Genomic DNA, 8,847 nt, shown 5'->3' on the forward strand with positions numbered 1-8,847 from the left:
GTATCAGCAGGAAGGATGTTTGTTGTGTTTTCTAGCTGGTTGTTAGAGATGGGCTGGCTGTGTATCAGCAGGAAGGATGTTTGTTGTGTTTTCTAGCTGGTTGTTAGAGATGGGCTGTGTATCAGCAGGAAGGATGTTTGTTGTGTTTTCTAGCTGGTTGTTAGAGATGGGCTGTGTATCAGCAGGAAGGATGTTTGTTGTGTTTTCTAGCTGGTTGTTAGAGATGGGCTGTGGCTGTGTATCAGCAGGAAGGATGTTTGTTGTGTTTTCTAGCTGGTTGTTAGAGATGGGCTGTGGCTGTGTATCAGCAGGAAGGATGTTTGTTGTGTTTTCTAGCTGGTTGTTAGAGATGGGCTGTGTATCAGCAGGAAGGATGTTTGTTGTGTTTTCTAGCTGGTTGTTAGAGATGGGCTGTGTATCAGCAGGAAGGATGTTTGTTGTGTTTTCTAGCTGGTTGTTAGAGATGGGCTGTGTATCAGCAGGAAGGATGTTTGTTGTGTTTTCTAGCTGGTTGTTAGAGATGGCTGTGGCTGTGTATCAGCAGGAAGGATGTTTGTTGTGTTTTCTAGCTGGTTGTTAGAGATGGGCTGTGTATCAGCAGGAAGGATGTTTGTTGTGTTTTCTAGCTGGTTGTTAGAGATGGGCTGTGTCTCAGCAGGAAGGATGTTTGTTGTGTTTTCTAGCTGGTTGTTAGAGATGGGCTGTGTATCAGCAGGAAGGATGTTTGTTGTGTTTTCTAGCTGGTTGTTAGAGATGGGCTGTGGCTGTGTCTCAGCAGGAAGGATGTTTGTTGTGTTTTCTAGCTGGTTGTTAGAGATGGGCTGTGGCTGTGTATCAGCAGGAAGGATGTTTGTTGTGTTTTCTAGCTGGTTGTTAGAGATGGGCTGTGGCTGTGTATCAGCAGGAAGGATGTTTGTTGTGTTTTCTAGCTGGTTGTTAGAGATGGGCTGTGGCTGTGTATCAGCAGGAAGGATGTTTGTTGTGTTTTCTAGCTGGTTGTTAGAGATGGGCTGTGTATCAGCAGGAAGGATGTTTGTTGTGTTTTCTAGCTGGTTGTTAGAGATGGGCTGTGGCTGTGGCTCAGCAGGAAGGATGTTTGTTGTGTTTTCTAGCTGGTTGTTAGAGATGGGCTGTGGCTGTGCCTCAGCAGGAAGGATGTTTGTTGTGTTTTCTAGCTGGTTGTTAGAGATGGGCTGTGGCTCAGCAGGAAGGATGTTTGTTGTGTTTTCTAGCTGGTTGTTAGAGATGCGGCTGTGTATCAGCAGGAAGGATGTTTGTTGTGTTTTCTAGCTGGTTGTTAGAGATGGGGTGGCTGTGTATCAGCAGGAAGGATGTTTGTTGTGTTTTCTAGCTGGTTGTTAGAGATGGGCTGTGGCTGTGTATCAGCAGGAAGGATGTTTGTTGTGTTTTCTAGCTGGTTGTTAGAGATGGGCTGTGTTGTTCAGCAGGAAGGATGTTTGTTGTGTTTTCTAGCTGGTTGTTAGAGATGGGCTGTGGCTGTGTATCAGCAGGAAGGATGTTTGTTGTGTTTTCTAGCTGGTTGTTAGAGATGGGCTGTGTCTCAGCAGGAAGGATGTTTGTTGTGTTTTCTAGCTGGTTGTTAGAGATGGGCTGTGTATCAGCAGGAAGGATGTGTGTTGTGTTTTCTAGCTGGTTGTTAGGGATGGGCTGTGGCTGTGTATCAGCAGGAAGGATGTTTGTTGTGTTTTCTAGCTGGTTGTTAGAGATGGGCTGTGTCTCAGCAGGAAGGATGTTTGTTGTGTTTTCTAGCTGGTTGTTAGAGATGGGCTGTGGCTGTGTATCAGCAGGAAGGATGTTTGTTGTGTTTTCTAGCTGGTTGTTAGAGATGGGCTGTGTATCAGCAGGAAGGATGTGTGTTGTGTTTTCTAGCTGGTTGTTAGAGATGGGCTGTGGCTGTGTATCAGCAGGAAGGATGTTTGTTGTGTTTTCTAGCTGGTTGTTAGAGATGGGCTGTGTCTCAGCAGGAAGGATGTTTGTTGTGTTTTCTAGCTGGTTGTTAGAGATGGGCTGTGTATCAGCAGGAAGGATGTGTGTTGTGTTTTCTAGCTGGTTGTTAGAGATGGGCTGTGTATCAGCAGGAAGGATGTTTGTTGTGTTTTCTAGCTGGTTGTTAGAGATGGGCTGTGGCTGTGTATCAGCAGGAAGGATGTTTGTTGTGTTTTCTAGCTGGTTGTTAGAGATGGGCTGGCTGTGTATCAGCAGGAAGGATGTGTGTTGTGTTTTGTAGCTGGTTGTTAGAGATGGGCTGTGTCTCAGCAGGAAGGATGTTTGTTGTGTTTTCTAGCTGGTTGTTAGAGATGGGCTGTGGCTGTGTATCAGCAGGAAGGATGTTTGTTGTGTTTTCTAGCTGGTTGTTAGAGATGGGCTGTGGCTGTGTATCAGCAGGAAGGATGTGTGTTGTGTTTTCTAGCTGGTTGTTAGAGATGGGCTGTGTATCAGCAGGAAGGATGTTTGTTGTGTTTTCTAGCTGGTTGTTAGAGATGGGCTGTGGCTGTGTATCTGCAGGAAGGATGTTTGTTGTGTTTTCTAGCTGGTTGTTAGAGATGGGCTGTGGCTGTGTATCAGCAGGAAGGATGTTTGTTGTGTTTTCTAGCTGGTTGTTAGAGATGGGCTGTGTATCAGCAGGAAAGATGTTTGTTGTGTTTTCTAGCTGGTTGTTAGAGATGGGCTGTGGCTGTGTCTCAGCAGGAAGGATGTTTGTTGTGTTTTCTAGCTGGTTGTTAGAGATGGGTTGTGTCTCAGCAGGAAGGATGTTTGTTGTGTTTTCTAGCTGGTTGTTAGAGATGGTGGCTGTGTATCAGCAGGAAGGATGTTTGTTGTGTTTTCTAGCTGGTTGTTAGAGATGGGCTGTGGCTGTGTCTCAGCAGGAAGGATGTTTGTTGTGTTTTCTAGCTGGTTGTTAGAGATGGGCTGTGGCGATCAGCAGGAAGGATGTTTGTTGTGTTTTCTAGCTGGTTGTTAGAGATGGGCTGTGTATCAGCAGGAAGGATGTTTGTTGTGTTTTCTAGCTGGTTGTTAGAGATGGGCTGTGGCTCAGCAGGAAGGATGTTTGTTGTGTTTTCTAGCTGGTTGTTAGAGATGGGCTGTGTATCAGCAGGAAGGATGTTTGTTGTGTTTTCTAGCTGGTTGTTAGAGATGGGCTGTGTCTCAGCAGGAAGGATGTTTGTTGTGTTTTCTAGCTGGTTGTTAGAGATGGGCTGTGTATCAGCAGGAAGGATGTTTGTTGTGTTTTCTAGCTGGTTGTTAGAGATGGGCTGTGTATCAGCAGGAAGGATGTTTGTTGTGTTTTCTAGCTGGTTGTTAGAGATGGGCTGGGCTGTGTATCAGCAGGAAGGATGTTTGTTGTGTTTTCTAGCTGGTTGTTAGAGATGGGCTGTGGCTGTGTCTCAGCAGGAAGGATGTTTGTTGTGTTTTCTAGCTGGTTGTTAGAGATGTGGCTGTGTCTCAGCAGGAAGGATGTGTGTTGTGTTTTCTAGCTGGTTGTTAGAGATGGGCTGGGCTGTATCTCAGCAGGAAGGATGTTTGTTGTGTTTTCTAGCTGGTTGTTAGAGATGGGGCTGTGTATCAGCAGGAAGGATGTTTGTTGTGTTTTCTAGCTGGTTGTTAGAGATGGGCTGTGTCTCAGCAGGAAGGATGTTTGTTGTGTTTTCTAGCTGGTTGTTAGAGATGGGCTGTGGCTGTGTCTCAGCAGGAAGGATGTTTGTTGTGTTTTCTAGCTGGTTGTTAGAGATGGGCTGGCTGTATCAGCAGGAAGGATGTTTGTTGTGTTTTCTAGCTGGTTGTTAGAGATGGGCTGTGTCTCAGCAGGAAGGATGTTTGTTGTGTTTTCTAGCTGGTTGTTAGAGATGGGCTGTGGCTGTGATCAGCAGGAAGGATGTTTGTTGTGTTTTCTAGCTGGTTGTTAGAGATGGTGGGCTGTGTATCAGCAGGAAGGATGTTTGTTGTGTTTTCTAGCTGGTTGTTAGAGATGGGCTGTGGCTGTGTATCAGCAGGAAGGATGTTTGTTGTGTTTTCTAGCTGGTTGTTAGAGATGGGCTGTGGCTGTGTATCAGCAGGAAGGATGTTTGTTGTGTTTTCTAGCTGGTTGTTAGAGATGGGCGGCTGTGTATCAGCAGGAAGGATGTTTGTTGTGTTTTCTAGCTGGTTGTTAGAGATGGGCTGTGGCTGTGTCTCAGCAGGAAGGATGTTTGTTGTGTTTTCTAGCTGGTTGTTAGAGATGGGCTGTGCTGCTCAGCAGGAAGGATGTTTGTTGTGTTTTCTAGCTGGTTGTTAGAGATGCGGCTGTGTATCAGCAGGAAGGATGTTTGTTGTGTTTTCTAGCTGGTTGTTAGAGATGGGCTGTGGCTGTGTATCAGCAGGAAGGATGTTTGTTGTGTTTTCTAGCTGGTTGTTAGAGATGGGCTGTGTATCAGCAGGAAGGATGTTTGTTGTGTTTTCTAGCTGGTTGTTAGAGATGGGCTGTGTCTCAGCAGGAAGGATGTTTGTTGTGTTTTCTAGCTGGTTGTTAGAGATGGGCTGTGTATCAGCAGGAAGGATGTTTGTTGTGTTTTCTAGCTGGTTGTTAGAGATGGGCTGTGGCTGTGTCTCAGCAGGAAGGATGTTTGTTGTGTTTTCTAGCTGGTTGTTAGAGATGGGCTGTGTCTCAGCAGGAAGGATGTTTGTTGTGTTTTCTAGCTGGTTGTTAGAGATGGGCTGGTGTCTCAGCAGGAAGGATGTTTGTTGTGTTTTCTAGCTGGTTGTTAGAGATGGGCTGTGTATCATCAGGAAGGATGTTTGTTGTGTTTTCTAGCTGGTTGTTAGAGATGGGCTGTGGCTGTGTCTCAGCAGGAAGGATGTTTGTTGTGTTTTCTAGCTGGTTGTTAGAGATGGGCTGTGGCTGTGTATCAGCAGGAAGGATGTTTGTTGTGTTTTCTAGCTGGTTGTTAGAGATGGGCTGTGGCTGTGTATCAGCAGGAAGGATGTTTGTTGTGTTTTCTAGCTGGTTGTTAGAGATGGGCTGTGGCTGTGTATCAGCAGGAAGGATGTTTGTTGTGTTTTCTAGCTGGTTGTTAGAGATGCGGCTGTGTATCAGCAGGAAGGATGTTTGTTGTGTTTTCTAGCTGGTTGTTAGAGATGGGCTGTGGCTTCTCAGCAGGAAGGATGTTTGTTGTGTTTTCTAGCTGGTTGTTAGAGATGGGCTGTGGCTGTGTCTCAGCAGGAAGGATGTTTGTTGTGTTTTCTAGCTGGTTGTTAGAGATGGGCTGTGGCTCAGCAGGAAGGATGTTTGTTGTGTTTTCTAGCTGGTTGTTAGAGATGCCGTGGCTGTGTATCAGCAGGAAGGATGTTTGTTGTGTTTTCTAGCTGGTTGTTAGAGATGGGTGTGGCTGTGTATCAGCAGGAAGGATGTTTGTTGTGTTTTCTAGCTGGTTGTTAGAGATGGGCTGTGGCTGTGTATCAGCAGGAAGGATGTTTGTTGTGTTTTCTAGCTGGTTGTTAGAGATGGGCTGTGTATCAGCAGGAAGGATGTTTGTTGTGTTTTCTAGCTGGTTGTTAGAGATGGGCTGTGGCTGTGTATCAGCAGGAAGGATGTTTGTTGTGTTTTCTAGCTGGTTGTTAGAGATGGGCTGTGTCTCAGCAGGAAGGATGTTTGTTGTGTTTTCTAGCTGGTTGTTAGAGATGGGCGGCTGTGTATCAGCAGGAAGGATGTGTGTTGTGTTTTCTAGCTGGTTGTTAGGGATGGGCTGTGGCTGTGTATCAGCAGGAAGGATGTTTGTTGTGTTTTCTAGCTGGTTGTTAGAGATGTTGGCTGTGTCTCAGCAGGAAGGATGTTTGTTGTGTTTTCTAGCTGGTTGTTAGAGATGGGCTGTGTCTCAGCAGGAAGGATGTTTGTTGTGTTTTCTAGCTGGTTGTTAGAGATGGGCTGTGTATCAGCAGGAAGGATGTTTGTTGTGTTTTCTAGCTGGTTGTTAGAGATGGGCTGTGGCTGTGTATCAGCAGGAAGGATGTTTGTTGTGTTTTCTAGCTGGTTGTTAGAGATGGGCTGTGTCTCAGCAGGAAGGATGTTTGTTGTGTTTTCTAGCTGGTTGTTAGAGATGGGCTGTGTATCAGCAGGAAGGATGTGTGTTGTGTTTTGTAGCTGGTTGTTAGAGATGGGCTGTGTCTCAGCAGGAAGGATGTTTGTTGTGTTTTCTAGCTGGTTGTTAGAGATGGGCTGTGGCTGTGTATCAGCAGGAAGGATGTTTGTTGTGTTTTCTAGCTGGTTGTTAGAGATGGGCTGTGGCTGTGTATCAGCAGGAAGGATGTGTGTTGTGTTTTCTAGCTGGTTGTTAGAGATGGGCTGTGTATCAGCAGGAAGGATGTTTGTTGTGTTTTCTAGCTGGTTGTTAGAGATGGGCTGTGGCTGTGTATCTGCAGGAAGGATGTTTGTTGTGTTTTCTAGCTGGTTGTTAGAGATGGGCTGTGGCTGTGTATCAGCAGGAAGGATGTTTGTTGTGTTTTCTAGCTGGTTGTTAGAGATGGGCTGTGTATCAGCAGGAAGGATGTTTGTTGTGTTTTCTAGCTGGTTGTTAGAGATGGGCTGTGGCTGTGTCTCAGCAGGAAGGATGTTTGTTGTGTTTTCTAGCTGGTTGTTAGAGATGGGTTGTGTCTCAGCAGGAAGGATGTTTGTTGTGTTTTCTAGCTGGTTGTTAGAGATGGGCTGTGTATCAGCAGGAAGGATGTTTGTTGTGTTTTCTAGCTGGTTGTTAGAGATGGGCTGTGGCTGTGTCTCAGCAGGAAGGATGTTTGTTGTGTTTTCTAGCTGGTTGTTAGAGATGGGCTGTGGCTCAGCAGGAAGGATGTTTGTTGTGTTTTCTAGCTGGTTGTTAGAGATGTGCTGTGTATCAGCAGGAAGGATGTTTGTTGTGTTTTCTAGCTGGTTGTTAGAGATGGGCTGTGGCTCAGCAGGAAGGATGTTTGTTGTGTTTTCTAGCTGGTTGTTAGAGATGGGCTGTGTATCAGCAGGAAGGATGTTTGTTGTGTTTTCTAGCTGGTTGTTAGAGATGGGCTGTGTCTCAGCAGGAAGGATGTTTGTTGTGTTTTCTAGCTGGTTGTTAGAGATGGGCTGTGTCTCAGCAGGAAGGATGTTTGTTGTGTTTTCTAGCTGGTTGTTAGAGATGGGCTGTGTATCAGCAGGAAGGATGTTTGTTGTGTTTTCTAGCTGGTTGTTAGAGATGGGCTGTGTCTCAGCAGGAAGGATGTTTGTTGTGTTTTCTAGCTGGTTGTTAGAGATGGGCTGTGGCTGTGTATCAGCAGGAAGGATGTTTGTTGTGTTTTCTAGCTGGTTGTTAGAGATGGGCTGTGGCTGTGTCTCAGCAGGAAGGATGTGTGTTGTGTTTTCTAGCTGGTTGTTAGAGATGGGCTGTGTCTCAGCAGGAAGGATGTTTGTTGTGTTTTCTAGCTGGTTGTTAGAGATGGGCTGTGGCTGTATCTCAGCAGGAAGGATGTTTGTTGTGTTTTCTAGCTGGTTGTTAGAGATGGGCTGTGTATCTGCAGGAAGGATGTTAGTTGTGTTTTCTAGCTGGTTGTTAGAGATGGGCTGTGGCTCAGCAGGAAGGATGTTTGTTGTGTTTTCTAGCTGGTTGTTAGAGATGGGCTGTGTCTCAGCAGGAAGGATGTTTGTTGTGTTTTCTAGCTGGTTGTTAGAGATGGGCTGTGGCTGTATCTCAGCAGGAAGGATGTTTGTTGTGTTTTCTAGCTGGTTGTTAGAGATGGGCTGTGTATCAGCAGGAAGGATGTTTGTTGTGTTTTCTAGCTGGTTGTTAGAGATGGGCTGTGGCTCAGCAGGAAGGATGTTTGTTGTCTTTTCTAGCTGGTTGTTAGAGATGGGCTGTGGCTGTGTATCAGCAGGAAGGATGTTTGTTGTGTTTTCTAGCTGGTTGTTAGAGATGGGCTGTGTATCAGCAGGAAGGATGTTTGTTGTGTTTTCTAGCTGGTTGTTAGAGATGGGCTGTGGCTGTGTATCTGCAGGAAGGATGTTTGTTGTGTTTTCTAGCTGGTTGTTAGAGATGGGCTGTGGCTGTGTATCAGCAGGAAGGATGTTTGTTGTGTTTTCTAGCTGGTTGTTAGAGATGGGCTGTGTATCAGCAGGAAAGATGTTTGTTGTGTTTTCTAGCTGGTTGTTAGAGATGGGCTGTGGCTGTGTCTCAGCAGGAAGGATGTTTGTTGTGTTTTCTAGCTGGTTGTTAGAGATGGGCTGTGGCTCAGCAGGAAGGATGTTTGTTGTGTTTTCTAGCTGGTTGTTAGAGATGGGCTGTGTATCAGCAGGAAGGATGTTTGTTGTGTTTTCTAGCTGGTTGTTAGAGATGGGCTGTGGCTCAGCAGGAAGGATGTTTGTTGTGTTTTCTAGCTGGTTGTTAGAGATGGGCTGTGTATCAGCAGGAAGGATGTTTGTTGTGTTTTCTAGCTGGTTGTTAGAGATGGGCTGTATCTCAGCAGGAAGGATGTTTGTTGTGTTTTCTAGCTGGTTGTTAGAGATGGGCTGTATCTCAGCAGGAAGGATGTTTGTTGTGTTTTCTAGCTGGTTGTTAGAGATGGGCTGTGTATCAGCAGGAAGGATGTTTGTTGTGTTTTCTAGCTGGTTGTTAGAGATGGGCTGTGTCTCAGCAGGAAGGATGTTTGTTGTGTTTTCTAGCTGGTTGTTAGAGATGGGCTGTGGCTGTGTATCAGCAGGAAGGATGTTTGTTGTGTTTTCTAGCTGGTTGTTAGAGATGGGCTGTGGCTGTGTCTCAGCAGGAAGGATGTGTGTTGTGTTTTCTAGCTGGTTGTTAGAGATGGGCTGTGTCTCAGCAGGAAGGATGTTTGTTGTGT

The sequence above is a fragment of the Salmo salar genome, chromosome ssa17 (assembly GCF_905237065.1).
Source record: "Salmo salar chromosome ssa17, Ssal_v3.1, whole genome shotgun sequence".
Classification (NCBI taxonomy): Eukaryota; Metazoa; Chordata; class Actinopteri; order Salmoniformes; family Salmonidae; genus Salmo; species Salmo salar.